Raw genomic sequence first — 16,063 nt, forward strand, 5'->3', positions numbered from 1 at the left:
TCGCCGCTCACACATGTCCTTACACCTGCTTCAGACTGGGCGGCCTCAGCTGATCCCTTATCGCATGCCGCGGCCATGAGGCCGCACAGTCAGAAGAAGGCGGAAGGAGGGGAGTGAAAACAGGGGAACTAATGCACTGCTCGTGCCCATCAATCACACCCTCGCAGTCAAAATATATGAGACAACGGGGGGCGTTGTGTCGGGCAGGGGGGACGCACAGGCACAGCCAGCCAACCAATGATGTCAGGAGACGGGCAGCGCTAACAATGGGGGTGCTGCGTGTCATTAAAAAGGAAAGTCACACCTCAGGGACATTGTAATGGTCTGTAATGAGACACATTTTGTACTTGTTGAGTTCCACGTGTGCAAGGAGAAAAAGTCAGCCACCTTGTACAAATGCAGCAGTACTGCTGTACAAGGTGGCTGTTATACATAGAAACACCTGGGGGGGTGGGGGGCAGGCTCCCTTCAATTTCAGTTCATGTGCCTGCGTGGCGTTTGCAGGTCACGTTGCAAGCTACACAGCAGGGGAACAGCTGGCGTTGCTGAACCCCACTGACACATTGACTGGTGTTTTTCTCTGTGCAGATTGCATGTGCGGGCAAAAACTAGCGGTGTTAGAGCCCAGGGTCAGCAGGAGGAGGAGGAGAGGAGCAAAGCGTAGGCCGAAGCCTGCACTGGTGGCAGCTTTTGGTCGGTTGTGCCAGCGTGGCTTGTGCTGGACACGATGCCGGCTACACAGCGGGGGAACAGCTGGCGGTGCTGAACCCCACTAACACATTGGCTGGTGTTTTTCTCTGTGCAGCTAGCATGTCCGGGCAGAAACTGGCGTTGTTTGAGCCCAGGGTCAGCAGGAGGAGGAGAGGAGCAAAGTGTAGGCCGAAGCCTGCACTGGTGGCAGCTTTTGTTCTGTTGTGCCAGCGTGGCTTGTGCTGGACACGTTGCCGACTACACAGCAGGGGAACAGCTGGCGGTGCTGAACCCCACTAACACATTGGCTGGTGTTTTTCTCTGTGCAGCTAGCATTTCCGGGCAAAAACTAGCGGTGTTTGAGCCCAGGGTCAGCAGGAGGAGTAGAGGAGCAGAGTGTTGGCCAAAGCCTAGTTGAACCAATTTCAAAGGTTACCTTTAACCCCCCCCTCAGGTGTTGCAAGGTACAAGAGCCACACCTTGAACAGCATTAATGATGCACAAGTCAAAGGTTGCTCTATTTAATTTTGCTCCTTGCACACGCTGAATTAAACACGTACACTATTTAGCCCATTATACTGTCAAACAGTTGTGGAGGCGTGACTTGTCTTTTTAACGAGACGCAGCACAGGTGTCAAAATTTGCACCTAGGTACTGGGCGCAGATTCCTGAGCGTTGTTATTTGCTGTACAGGAGTCTGCGCTCTTGTGTTATCCCTTGGCAATACCCTGTTAGTGCAGGCCGTCTCATGACCTCATTTCATGTTGGCCGGTGCGGTTAACGATGGCCATAAATCCCAGACCCACAGTGGCTTTTCCTAAAGTCACACTGCGGTGCTGGGATTCGTGGCCTTGTGCAGTAAATATGTTCGCCGCTCACACATGTCCTTACACCTGCTTCAGACTGGGCGGCCTCAGCTGATCCCTTATCGCATGCCGCGGCCATGAGGCCGCACAGTCAGAAGAAGGCGGAAGGAGGGGAGTGAAAACAGGGGAACATATGCACTGCTCGTGCCCATCAATCACACCCTCGCAGTCAAAATATATGAGACAACGGGGGGCGTTGTGTCGGGCAGGGGGGACGCACAGGCACAGCCAGCCAACCAATGATGTCAGGAGACGGGCAGCGCTAACAATGGGGGTGCTGCGTGTCATTAAAAAGGAAAGTCACACCTCAGGGACATTGTAATGGTCTGTAATGAGACACATTTTGTACTTGTTGAGTTCCACGTGTGCAAGGAGAAAAAGTCAGCCACCTTGTACAAATGCAGCAGTACTGCTGTACAAGGTGGCTGTTATACATAGAAACACCTGGGGGGGTGGGGGGCAGGCTCCCTTCAATTTCAGTTCATGTGCCTGCGTGGCGTTTGCAGGTCACGTTGCAAGCTACACAGCAGGGGAACAGCTGGCGTTGCTGAACCCCACTGACACATTGACTGGTGTTTTTCTCTGTGCAGATTGCATGTCCGGGCAAAAACTAGCGGTGTTAGAGCCCAGGGTCAGCAGGAGGAGGAGGAGAGGAGCAAAGTGTAGGCCGAAGCCTGCACTGGTGGCAGCTTTTGGTCGGTTGTGCCAGCGTGGCTTGTGCTGGACACGATGCCGGCTACACAGCGGGGGAACAGCTGGCGGTGCTGAACCCCACTAACACATTGGCTGGTGTTTTTCTCTGTGCAGCTAGCATGTCCGGGCAGAAACTGGCGTTGTTTGAGCCCAGGGTCAGCAGGAGGAGGAGAGGAGCAAAGTGTAGGCCGAAGCCTGCACTGGTGGCAGCTTTTGTTCTGTTGTGCCAGCGTGGCTTGTGCTGGACACGTTGCCGACTAGTCTACACAGCAGGGGAACAGCTGGCGGTGCTGAACCCCACTAACACATTAGCTGGTGTTTTTCTCTGTGCAGCTAGCATTTCCGGGCAAAAAATAGCGGTGTTTGAGCCCAGGGTCAGCAGGAGGAGGAGAGGAGCAGAGTGTAGGCCGAAGCCTAGTTGAACCAATTTCAAAGGTTACCTTTAACCCCCCCCTCAGGTGTTGCAAGGTACAAGAGCCACACCTTGAACAGCATTAATGATGCACAAGTCAAAGGTTGCTCTATTTAATTTTGCTCCTTGCACACGCTGAATTAAACACGTACACTATTTAGCCCATTATACTGTCAAACAGTTGTGGAGGCGTGACTTGTCTTTTTAACGAGACGCAGCACAGGTGTCAAAATTTGCACCTAGGTACTGGGCGCAGATTCCTGAGCGTTGTTATTTGCTGTACAGGAGTCTGCGCTCTTGTGTTATCCCTTGGCAATACCCTGTTAGTGCAGGCCGTCTCATGACCTCATTTCATGTTGGCCGGTGCGGTTAACGATGGCCATAAATCCCAGACCCACAGTGGCTTTTCCTAAAGTCACACTGCGGTGCTGGGATTCGTGGCCTTGTGCAGTAAATATGTTCGCCGCTCACACATGTCCTTACACCTGCTTCAGACTGGGCGGCCTCAGCTGATCCCTTATCGCATGCCGCGGCCATGAGGCCGCACAGTCAGAAGAAGGCGGAAGGAGGGGAGTGAAAACAGGGGAACATATGCACTGCTCGTGCCCATCAATCACACCCTCGCAGTCAAAATATATGAGACAACGGGGGGCGTTGTGTCGGGCAGGGGGGACGCACAGGCACAGCCAGCCAACCAATGATGTCAGGAGACGGGCAGCGCTAACAATGGGGGTGCTGCGTGTCATTAAAAAGGAAAGTCACACCTCAGGGACATTGTAATGGTCTGTAATGAGACACATTTTGTACTTGTTGAGTTCCACGTGTGCAAGGAGAAAAAGTCAGCCACCTTGTACAAATGCAGCAGTACTGCTGTACAAGGTGGCTGTTATACATAGAAACACCTGGGGGGGTGGGGGGCAGGCTCCCTTCAATTTCAGTTCATGTGCCTGCGTGGCGTTTGCAGGTCACGTTGCAAGCTACACAGCAGGGGAACAGCTGGCGTTGCTGAACCCCACTGACACATTGACTGGTGTTTTTCTCTGTGCAGATTGCATGTCCGGGCAAAAACTAGCGGTGTTAGAGCCCAGGGTCAGCAGGAGGAGGAGGAGAGGAGCAAAGTGTAGGCCGAAGCCTGCACTGGTGGCAGCTTTTGGTCGGTTGTGCCAGCGTGGCTTGTGCTGGACACGATGCCGGCTACACAGCGGGGGAACAGCTGGCGGTGCTGAACCCCACTAACACATTGGCTGGTGTTTTTCTCTGTGCAGCTAGCATGTCCGGGCAGAAACTGGCGTTGTTTGAGCCCAGGGTCAGCAGGAGGAGGAGAGGAGCAAAGTGTAGGCCGAAGCCTGCACTGGTGGCAGCTTTTGTTCTGTTGTGCCAGCGTGGCTTGTGCTGGACACGTTGCCGACTAGTCTACACAGCAGGGGAACAGCTGGCGGTGCTGAACCCCACTAACACATTGGCTGGTGTTTTTCTCTGTGCAGCTAGCATTTCCGGGCAAAAAATAGCGGTGTTTGAGCCCAGGGTCAGCAGGAGGAGGAGAGGAGCAGAGTGTAGGCCGAAGCCTAGTTGAACCAATTTCAAAGGTTACCTTTAACCCCCCCCTCAGGTGTTGCAAGGTACAAGAGCCACACCTTGAACAGCATTAATGATGCACAAGTCAAAGGTTGCTCTATTTAATTTTGCTCCTTGCACACGCTGAATTAAACACGTACACTATTTAGCCCATTATACTGTCAAACAGTTGTGGAGGCGTGACTTGTCTTTTTAACGAGACGCAGCACAGGTGTCAAAATTTGCACCTAGGTACTGGGCGCAGATTCCTGAGCGTTGTTATTTGCTGTACAGGAGTCTGCGCTATTGTGATCCCTTGGCCATGCGCTGTGAGCGCTTCCTGTCTTCTGACCTCATTTCATGTCGGCCGTTGCGGTTAGCGATGGACATGAATCCCAGACCCACAGTGTGTTTTTAAAAAATCACACTGCGGTGCTGGGATTCGTGCCCTGGTGCACTAAATATGTTTGCCGCTCACACATGTCCTTACACCTGCTTCAGACTGGGCGGCCTCATCTGATCCCTTATCGCCTGCCGCGGCCATGAGGACACCCAGTCTGAAGAAGGCGGAAGGAGATGAGTGAACACAGGCAAACATATGCACTGCACATGCCCATCAATCACACCCTCGCTGTCCAAAAAAATAAGACACCGAGGGCCGTTGTTTCGAGCAGGGGAGATGCACAGGCGCAGCCAGCTAACCAATGATGTCAAAAGACGGGCAGCGCTAACAAGGGTGGTGCTGCGTGTCATTACAAAGGAAAGTCACACCTCAGGGACATTGTAATGGTCTCTAATGAGACACATTTTGTACGTGTTGAGTTCCACGTGGGCAAGGAGAAAAAGTCAGCCACCTCGTACAAATGCAGCAGTACTGCTGTACAAGGTGGCTGATATACATAGAAACACCTGTGGGTGGGGGGCAGGCTCCCTTCAATTTCAGTTCATGTGCCTGCGTGGCGTTTGCAGGTCACGTTGCAAGCTACACAGCAGGGGAACAGCTGGCGTTGCTGAACCCCACTGACACATTGACTGGTGTTTTTCTCTGTGCAGATTGCATGTCCGGGCAAAAACTAGCGGTGTTAGAGCCCAGGGTCAGCAGGAGGAGGAGGAGAGGAGCAAAGTGTAGGCCGAAGCCTGCACTGGTGGCAGCTTTTGGTCGGTTGTGCCAGCGTGGCTTGTGCTGGACACGATGCCGGCTACACAGCGGGGGAACAGCAGGCGGTGCTGAACCCCACTAACACATTGGCTGGTGTTTTTCTCTGTGCAGCTAGCATGTCCGGGCAGAAACTGGCGTTGTTTGAGCCCAGGGTCAGCAGGAGGAGGAGAGGAGCAAAGTGTAGGCCGAAGCCTGCACTGGTGGCAGCTTTTGGTCGGTTGTGCCAGCGTGGCTTGTGCTGGACACGTTGCCGACTACACAGCAGGGGAACAGCTGGCGGTGCTGAACCCCACTAACACATTGACTGGTGTTTTTCTCTGTGCAGATTGCATGTCCGGGCAAAAACTAGCGGTGTTAGAGCCCAGGGTCAGCAGGAGGAGGAGGAGAGGAGCAAAGTGTAGGCCGAAGCCTGCACTGGTGGCAGCTTTTGGTCGGTTGTGCCAGCGTGGCTTGTGCTGGACACGATGCCGGCTACACAGCGGGGGAACAGCAGGCGGTGCTGAACCCCACTAACACATTGGCTGGTGTTTTTCTCTGTGCAGCTAGCATGTCCGGGCAGAAACTGGCGTTGTTTGAGCCCAGGGTCAGCAGGAGGAGGAGAGGAGCAAAGTGTAGGCCGAAGCCTGCACTGGTGGCAGCTTTTGGTCGGTTGTGCCAGCGTGGCTTGTGCTGGACACGTTGCCGACTACACAGCAGGGGAACAGCTGGCGGTGCTGAACCCCACTAACACATTGGCTGGTGTTTTTCTCTGTGCAGCTAGCATTTCCGGGCAAAAACTAGCGGTGTTTGAGCCCAGGGTCAGCAGGAGGAGTAGAGGAGCAGAGTGTAGGCCGAAGCCTAGTTGAACCAATTTCAAAGGTTACCTTTAACCCCCCCCTCAGGTGTTGCAAGGTACAAGAGCCACACCTTGTGCAGCATTAATGCTGCACAAGTAAAAGGTTGCTCTATTTGTTTTGCTCCTTGCACACGCTGACTAAAACACGTACACTATTTAGCCCATTATACTGTCAAACAGTTGTGGAGGCGTGACTTGTCTTTTTAACGAGACGCAGCACAGGTGTCAAAATTTGCACCTAGGTACTGGGCGCAGATTCCTGAGCGTTGTTATTTGCTGTACAGGAGTCTGCGCTATTGTGATCCCTTGGCCATGCGCTGTGAGCGCTTCCTGTCTTCTGACCTCATTTCATGTCGGCCGTTGCGGTTAGCGATGGACATGAATCCCAGACCCACAGTGTGTTTTCAAAAAATCACACTGCGTGGCTGGGATTCGTGGCCTTGTGCAGTAAATAGGTTTGCCGCTTACACATGTCCTTACACCTGCTCCAGACTGGGCGGCCTCAGCTGATCCCTTATCGCCTACCACGGCCAGGAGGCCGCACAGTCTGAAGAAGGCGGAAGGAGATGAGTTAAGACAGGCGAACATATGCACTGCTCGTGCCCATAAACCACACCCTCGCTGACAAAATAAATATGACAACGAGGGGCGTTGTTTCTAGCAGGGCGGATGCACAGGCGCAGCCAGCTAACCATGATGACAAAAGACGGGAAACGCTACCAAGGGGGGTGCTGCGTATCATTACAAAGGAAAGTCACACCTCAGGGACAGTGGAATGGTCTCAATGAGACACATTTTGTACGTGTTGAGTTCCACGTGGGCAAGGAGAAAAAGTCAGCCACCTTGTACAAATGCAGCAGTACTGCTGTACTAGGTGGCTGTTATACATAGAAACACCTGGGGGGGTGGGGCCAGGTTCCCTTTTAATTTCAGTTCCTGTGCCTGCATGGCGTTTGCAGGTCACGTTGCCGGCTACACAGCAGGGGAACAGCTGGCGTTGCTGAACCCCACTAACACATTGGCTGGTGTTTTTCTCTGTGCAGCTAGCACTTCCGGGCAAAAACTAGCGGTGTTTGAGCCCAGGGTCAGCAGGAGGAGGAGAGGAGCAGAGTGTAGGCCGAAGCCTGCACTGGTGGCAGCTTTTGTTCTGTTGTGCCAGCGTGGCTTGTGCTGGACACGTTGCCGACTACACAGCAGGGGAACAGCTGGCGGTGCTGAACCCCACTGACACATCACCTAGTGTTTTTTTCTGTGTAGACAACACTTCCAGGTGGCAACTGACAGTGTTGAAACCCAGGGAATCAAAGAGGAGCAGAGTGTAGGCCGAAGCCTGCAGTGGAGCAAGTTGAAAGGGAACCTTTAACCCCCCCCCCCCCAGGCATTTGTTGCTGAAAGAGCCATCTTGTACAGCAGTAATACTGCACATGGAAAATGGTGGCTCCGAAAATTATGCTCCTTGCAAACGCTGAAGTACACACTCATATAATGTGTCCCCTCACACCGTCAAACCATCCCGGAAGTGGGACTTTCCTTTGTAATGTGACACAGCACAGCCGTCATTCCAACCCCCTTGGTGCCGGGCACCACCTCCTCAACGTTGTTTGGTTCTGTCACGGAGCCCGCACTGTAATGTTATCCCTTGGCCATGCACAGTTAGCGGTGCCCGTCTTCTGACATCATGTAGGTGTCAGGCTGGCAGTGCCTGTGCGTCCAAGCTGCCCGAGATCCAACCTTGCAGTGTCATCTAATGTAGTCCCACTGCGGGCCAGGGATCCATGGGCATGCGCAGTGCATATCATCGCCTCTCACTCACCTCCTTCCTGCTTCTTCAGACTGTGCGGCGTCACGGCCGTGGCATGCTATTAGGGATCAGCTGACGCCGCCTAGTCTGAAGAAGCGTGAAGAAGGGGAGTGAGAGGCTAGTATATGCACTGCGCATGGCCATGGATACCAGGCCCACTGTGGGATCACATTAGACGACACTGCGAGGTGTGATTTCGGGCAGCGTGGACGCACAGGCGCAGCCAGGACGACAACAAATGATGTCAGAGGACGGGCAGCGCAAACTGTGCATGGCCAAGGGATAACATAACAGCGCAGGGTCCATGACGGAATCAAACAACGCTAAGGAGGCAGCGCACGGTGCCAAGGGGGTAGCAATGACGGCTGTGCTGCGTCACATTACAAAGGAAAGTCCCACCTCCGGGACGGTTGGACGGTGTGAGGGGACACATTACATGAGTGTGTAGTTCAGCGTTTGCAAGGAGCATAATTTCAAGAGCGACCTTTCCCTTGTGCAGTATTAGTGCTGCACATGGTGGCTCTTTCAGTAACAAACGCCTAGGGGGGGGGGGGGACAGGTCCCCTTACATTTTAGTTGTGCCAGCGTGGCGGTCGCATGACACGTTGCCGGATACACAGCTGGGGATCAGCTGACGTTACTGAACCCCAATAACAGAGGAGCGACTGTTGACTGTGCACACAGCACTTCCAGGCACCAACTGGCGGTGTTAGAGCCCAGGGACAGCAGGAGGAGCAGATTGGAGGTATTGCCGCACACACAGCTGGGGATCAGCTGACGTTACTGAACCCCAATAACAGAGGAGCGACTGTTGACTGTGCACACAGCACTTCCAGGCACCAACTAGCGGTGTTAGAGCCCAGGGACAGCAGGAGGAGCAGATTGGAGGTATTGCCGCACACACAGCTGGGGATCAGCTGACGTTACTGAACCCCAATAACAGAGGAGCGACTGTTGACTGTGCACACAGCACTTCCAGGCACCAACTGGCGGTGTTAGAGCCCAGGGACAGCAGGAGGAGCAGAGGAACAGAGTGTAGGCCGAAGCCTGATTGGAGCAAGTTGAAAGGAAACCTTTAACCCCCCCCCCCAAGACGTTTGTAGCTGAAAGAGCCATGTTGTGCAGCACTAAGGATGCAAAAGGAAAAGGTTGCTCTTTTAATTATGCTCCTTGCAAACACCGAAGTAAACACTAAAAATGTGTCCCTTTATACCGTTAAACCGTTCCGGAGGTGCGAATTTCCTTCGTAATGGGACACAGCACAGCTGTCATTCCTATCCCCTTGATGCCGTGCGCTGCCTCCTCAGCGTTGTTTTAAGCTGCCACGGAGCCTGCGCTGTTCTGTTAGCCCTTGGCCATGCCCAATTAGCGCTGCCTGTCTTCTGACATAATTTGGTGTCAGGCTGTCAGTGCCTGTGCGTCCACGCTGCTCCAGATCCCACCTCGCAGTCTCATCTAACGTAATCCCACTGCGGGCCTTGGAACCATGGGCATGCACAGTGCATAACCTCGACTCTCACTCCCCTCCTTCCCTCTTCTTCAGACTGTGCGGTGTCACGGCCGTGGCATGCTAGGGATCAGCTGACGGCGCACAGTCTAAAGAAGGCGGAGGGAAATGAGCGAGAGCCCGAGGGGAAGATATGCACTGCGCATGCCCATGGATCCCAGGCCCGCAGTGTGACTCAATCAGAAGACACTGCGAGGCGGGATCTCGGGCACCGCGGCCGCACAGGCGCAGCCAGCCTGACACCAAATTATGTCAGAAGACAGGCAGCGCAAATAGGGCATGCCCAAGGGATAACAGAACAGCGCAGGCTCCGTGACAGCTTAAAACAACGCTGAGGAGGCAGCGCATGGCACCAAGGGGGTAGGAATGACGGCTGTGCTGCGTCACATTACGAAGGAAAGTCCCAGCTCCGGGACGGTATAACGGTATCAGTGAACACATTTTATAAGTGTTAAGTTCTGCGTGTGCAAAGAGCTAAAAAAAAAGAGCTACCTTTTCCTTGTGCAGCATTACTGCTGCACAAGATGGCTCTTTCAGTAACAAACGACGGGGGGGGGGGGGGACAGGTTCCCTTACATTTAGGTTGTTGTGCCAGCGTGGCGGTCGCAGGACACATTGCCGGCTACACAGCTGGGGATCAGCTGACGTTACTGAAACCCAATAACACTGGGTCGTATGTTTTTACTGTGCAGCCTGCACTTCTGAGCCGCAACTGGCGGTGTTGGAGCCCAGGAATAGCAGTTCAGGTGGTAGAAAGATGAACACAGCAGGAGACCTGGATGACACCCAATTACTTAATCAGGCAGAGGAGTGGCAAATTCCTGCGAGATCCAGGCCTGGTTCATTTTCAGGAAAGTAAGCCGGTCAACGTTATCGGAGGATAGTCGCATGCGACGGTCTGTTAGTACACCACCTGCGGCACTAAAGACACGTTCCGATAAGACACTAGCCGCAGGGCAAGCCAGCACCTCCAATGCATACTGGCTTAGCTCTGGCCATGTATCCAGCTTAGAGACCCAAAACTTGAACGGGGAAGAGCCGTCTGGGAGTACAGTAAGAGGGCAAGCCATGTAGTCTGTCACCATCTGACGGAACCGTTGCCTCCTGCTGACTGGAGCCGCCGGTGATGGTGTAGACATTTGGGGCGGGCACACAAAAGTGAGCCAGAGTTGTGCCATACTGGGCTTGCCTTGGGCAGAGGCACTGCTTCTGCTCCCTCTTTGGGCAGAGCCTCCCCCACTGCCTCGACGCACTGAGCTGCTTTGTAAAGCACTAGCAGCACTCCTCTCAGTTGGACAGGAGAAGATGATGGAATTCACCAGTGTGTCGTGGTACTCCCGCAATTTACGCTCCCGGGTCAACGCAGGGATGAGGTTTTGGACGTTGTCCCGGTAGCGAGGATCGAGGAGGGTGAACACCCAATAATCAGGCATGTTGAGAATGTGGTCGATGCGGCGGTCGTTTCTCAGGCACTGCAGCATGAAATCCACCATGTGCTGCAGAGTGCCAACCGGCCCAGAAACGCTGTCCCCTGCTTGAGACATGATCTCTGCCCGCTCGTCATCACCCCACCCTCGCTGTACACACTGACCACTGGACAATTGTGTCGCTCCCTCCTCTGGACGGAGCTCTTCCTCCTCCATTGACTCCTCCTCATCCTCCTCACAAATTGGCCCCTGCGTACCCCTTTGTGAGGAACCACGTGGCGCTGACTCTCCAGAAGCTGATGGAAAAGGTGACTCCTCATCCTCCACCTCTTCCACCACATCATCCCTTAACCCTTGCAAAGTTTGCTGAAGCAGGCAGATAAGGGGGACAGTCATGCTGACTAGTGCATCATCTGCACTTGCCATCCGCGTGGAATAATCAAAAGGACGCAAAACCTGGCAGACGTCCTTCATAGTGGCCCACTCTGTGGTTGTGAAGTCTGATCGGCGCTGACTGCGACTTCTTTGCGCCTGATGCAGCTGGTACTCCATAACTGCTTGCTGCTGCTCACACAACCGCTCCAACATATGTAACGTGGAATTCCACCGGGTAGGTAGGTCACATATGATGCGGTGTTCCGGAAGGCGGAATCGGCGCTGCAGAGCAGCAATGCGGGATCTGGCCAAGCTGGAACGCCGCAAGTGAGCACACTCTAGGCGGACCTTGTGCAGCAGGGCATCAAGATCCGGATAGTCCCTCAGAAAACTCTGCACAACCAAATTGAGCACATGTGCCAGACATGGGATGTGAGTGAGGTTGCCAAGGGCCAAAGCTGCCACCAGATTTCGGCCATTGTCACACACTACCATGCCTGGCTGGAGATTCGCTGGCAGTAACCACACATCGCTCTCCTGCTTTATGGCATTCCAGAGCTCCTGCGCTGTGTGGCTTCGATGCCCCAATGAAACTAGTTTCAAGACGGCCTGCTGACGTTTGGCCACGGCTGTGCTCATGTCGGTCATAGGTAAACGTTCACGGGTCCATGTGGGGGTGGACTGTGACGGATCCTGCAGAGAGGAATCAGAGGAACTGGTGTAAGAGGAGGAGTCGATGCGTACAGACTGGATTCCTGCAATCCTTGGAGTGGGCAGGACACGTCCTGCGCCACTCGCACGATCTGTACCTGGCTCAACAACATTAACCCAATGGGCAGTGAGGGAAACATATCGCCCCTGTCCATGCTGACTGGTCCACGCATCGGTGGTGAGGTGGACCTTGCTACTGACGGCGTTCAGTAGCGCATGTTTTATGTTTGCCTCAACATGCCTGTGCAGGGCAGGGACAGCCTGCCTGCTGAAGTAAAAGCGGCTGGGCACCTTGTACTGTGGGACTGCCAATGCCATCAAGTCACGGAAGCTGTCAGTCTCCACCAGCCTGAACGAGAGCATTTCCAGGGACAACAGTTTGGCAATGCCTGCATTCAGAGCCTGTGCTCGGGGGTGGTTGGCCGAGAATGCCCGCCTTTTCTCCCATGCCTGTACTACCGATGGCTGTAGAGTAGACTGGGAGTGTGAGGATGACTGGGAAGGTGGTGCTGTGGGTGGAATTACACAAGGTCTCTGGGAGGAAGCCAAACCAGCTGTGCGTGAGCTGGAGGAAGAGGCAACACGAGCTGAAGAGGTGGTAGCTGCCGCTGTTGGTTGGCCTACATCTTCAGTGTGTTTCTGTAACTCCACCGCGTGCCTGGTCCGCACATGTTTCCACATATTTGTGGTATTGAGGTTGCTGACATTTTTCCCTCTTTTTACTTTATGATGACACAGCTTGCATTTGACAAAACAAATGTCATCTGCAACTGTGTCAAAAAAGGACCAGGCACTGCAAGTCTTGGGAGCGCCCTTTTTGGCTTTGGAAAGAGACAGGCTCCTAACGGGTGCCAAAGTGGAGGCTACAGGCTCCGCAGTCTTCCCCCTCCCTCTCCCTCTTTGGCCCGTAAGAGGAAGCTCTTCCTCTGAGCTGCTCCCACCACCTTCCTGTTCCTCACGCCACGATGGGTCAAGGACCTCATCATCTCCACTACCCTCTGCCACCAACTGCTCCTCCTGGGTAGTCTCAGCAGCACAGTACGCACGAGAAAGCGGCACCTGAGTTTCATCATCAGATGCGTACTGCGCTGTGGTCACCGGAGGCACTGGCCCACCTGCCTCTTCAGAGTCAGAGAGAAAAAGGTGTTGGGCATCACTGCACACTGCCTCTTCTTCCATTTCTCCAATGCTGCTTGGCTGGCCCCCTGTTTCCAAGCCAAGAGATTCAGAGAACAGAAGTAGAGACGGCTCCTGTCCTGGGCTCTCTGACTGCCTGGCCAATTTGGCAGGTGGTGAAGAGACAGATGGCTGCTCTCCAGTGCTCTGTGCCTGAGAGGATGTGGCACTAACTGAAGTCGATGCCGAGGCGTTAGCTGCCATCCACCCGACAACGGCTTCAATTTGGTCTTCACGCAGCAGCGGTGCACGGCGCTCTCCGACAAAGCTGCGCATGAAGGACTGTTCCCTGCTGAAACTGAGTGACGACGAGTCACCGGCGCCCGCAGCAGGCACAGAATCACCACGTCCTCTCCCTGCTCCTCTCCCTGCTCCGCGCCCACGCCCACGTGCCTTACTCCCTGCCCTCTTCATCTTGGTTGACAGATAAAGATAAGCAGAAAAGTACTAAGGCCTTAGTGTGCTTATTCCTGTAATGCTCCTCCTAACAGGTGTAAGAAACACTAATGTTGTAAATTGTGGACTAAACTTTATTATTTTTCAAATGTGGCCTACACAAGTGTAAGTTGTGTTTGGTGAACTTAACCTTTTTTTTGGTGCAGATCGGGCTACAGAGCTAGTTTAAATCACACGGAGACCGTGCAGACAGCCGTAAACGGCGCTGCAAGGCCAAGAAACCCTCCTCTAGGTTATCCTATATAGTGTTTTTCCACTATTTAGCTGGATACAAGTGGAAAGACACTAATAGGAATTTTTTTTTTCAAATTTTAAACTGGCTGCACTATTTGAAAAAAAGGAAATTGTTTTTCAAGGTATGAGGCAGTAACGCACCCTGAGCTGAATCCAACCGGCTATGGCTGCACACAGACTACAGGGCGAGCTGCGCTCACACAGAGACCGTGCAGACAGCCGTAAACGGCGCTGCAAGGCCCCCAAAAAAACCTCTAGGTTATCCTATGTAGTGTTTTTCCACAATTGAGCTGGAGACTGGTGGAAAGACACTAATAGGAATTTTTTTTTTTTTCAAATTTTAAACAGGCTGCACTATTTGAAAAAAAGGAAAATTTTTCTCAAGGTATGAGCCAGTAACGAACCCTGAGCTGAATCCAACCGGCTATGGCTGCACACAGACTACAGGGCGAGCTGGGCTCACACGGAGACCGTGCAGACAGCCGTAAACGGCGCTGCAAGGCCAAAAAACCCTCCTCTAGGTTATCCTATATAGTGTTTTTCCACTATTTAGCTGGATACGAGTGGAAAGACACTAATAGGAATTTTTTTTTTCAAATTTTAAACAGGCTGCACTATTTGAAAAAAAGGAAAATTTTTCTCAAGGTATGAGCCAGTAACGAACCCTGAGCTGAATCCAACCGGCTATGGCTGCACACAGACTACAGGGCGAGCTGGGCTCACACGGAGACCGTGCAGACAGCCGTAAACGGCGCTGCAAGGCCCAAAAACCCCCCTCTAGGTTATCCTATGTAGTGTTTTTCCACAATAGAGCTGGAGACTGGTGGAAAAACACTAATAGGAAATTTGAGAAAAAATGTGCAGCAGGCTGCACTAAGAGCAAAAAAGAACAACTGTGTGAGGCAGTGTGAACCCCCCCTGAGCTGAATACAACCGGGTATATGGCTGCACACAGACTACAGAGTGAGCTGCACACACACACACACACAGAGACCTTGCAGAACGCTGTTAAAACAGCGCTGCAAGGCAAGAGCAAGGTGAACAGTGAAGAACACACAGCGTTTTGCTAAATTAGCCTTTGGAAAGGAAAATAAAGCAATTAGCTAGCTCGACTGGCCCTCAGTTAGAACACAGCGTCCTGTCCCTAACTGAAATCACAGCAGAGTGAGCGCAAAATGGCGGCAGCGCTTTTTTATAGTGCAGAGTGACATCATTTCAGCAGCCAATCCCAGCCTTGCCAGTACTTACATGCCCACCATGCTAAACAGGATGTGCCCACACTTTCATTCATTCCTCATTGGCTGCTGCGTTCAATTTGAATTCTGGGAACTTCCGATTCCGGTATCCGATACGCGGGAAGTATCGGAATTCAGTATCGGAATTCCGATACCGCAAATATCGGCCGATACCCGATACTTGCGGTATCGGAATGCTCAACACTAGTGATAGGTGCTAACAAAAGGAATCCGTTTCTTATTGTCAGTAGTTCTAGTGGATGTACTAGTTTGTCTAGCTTTGATGAGTGTATTCTGTGGGTAACCCCTGTTGGAGAATTTTTGTTGCATCTCATCAAGTCTAATGTTTTTTGTAGTGTCGTCCGAGACTATCCTATTCACCCGTTGAAATTGTGATTTAGGGATAGCATTTTTGATGGAAGGAGGGTGGCAGCTGTTGTAGTGCAGGAGACTATTTCTATCAGTGGGTTTAGAAAAAAGATCAATAGATAACCCACCTTCATCTGTTTTAGAGATCAGGGTGTCCAGAAAACTGATGCGGGCCAAATTATATTGTAAAGAGAATTTTAATTCAGGCCACACATTGTTGAGGTGTTTATCAAATGCAATGAGTGAGTCAATAGGGCCATCCCAAATACAAAAAATATCATCTATGTATCGGCGCCATATGCGCGAGTGGGCTTGGAACAAGGAATGGGTATAGACAAAATCTTTCTCAAAAGATGACATATAAGCAATCGCATACGGGGGCGCTACATGCGAACCCATCGCGGTGCCCTGTTGTTGGATGTAGAAAGTATCCTCAAACATGAAATAGTTTTCTCTAAGGACCAAATCCAAAAGGTCCGTACAGAAGCGGCGTACCTTAATATGAGTGCCTGCTTCACTGAGGAGTCTATCCACAGCCAGTATACCTTTTTCATGAGTGATGG

Source organism: Ranitomeya imitator, chromosome 1 (assembly GCF_032444005.1).
Source record: "Ranitomeya imitator isolate aRanImi1 chromosome 1, aRanImi1.pri, whole genome shotgun sequence".
NCBI lineage: Eukaryota > Metazoa > Chordata > Amphibia > Anura > Dendrobatidae > Ranitomeya > Ranitomeya imitator.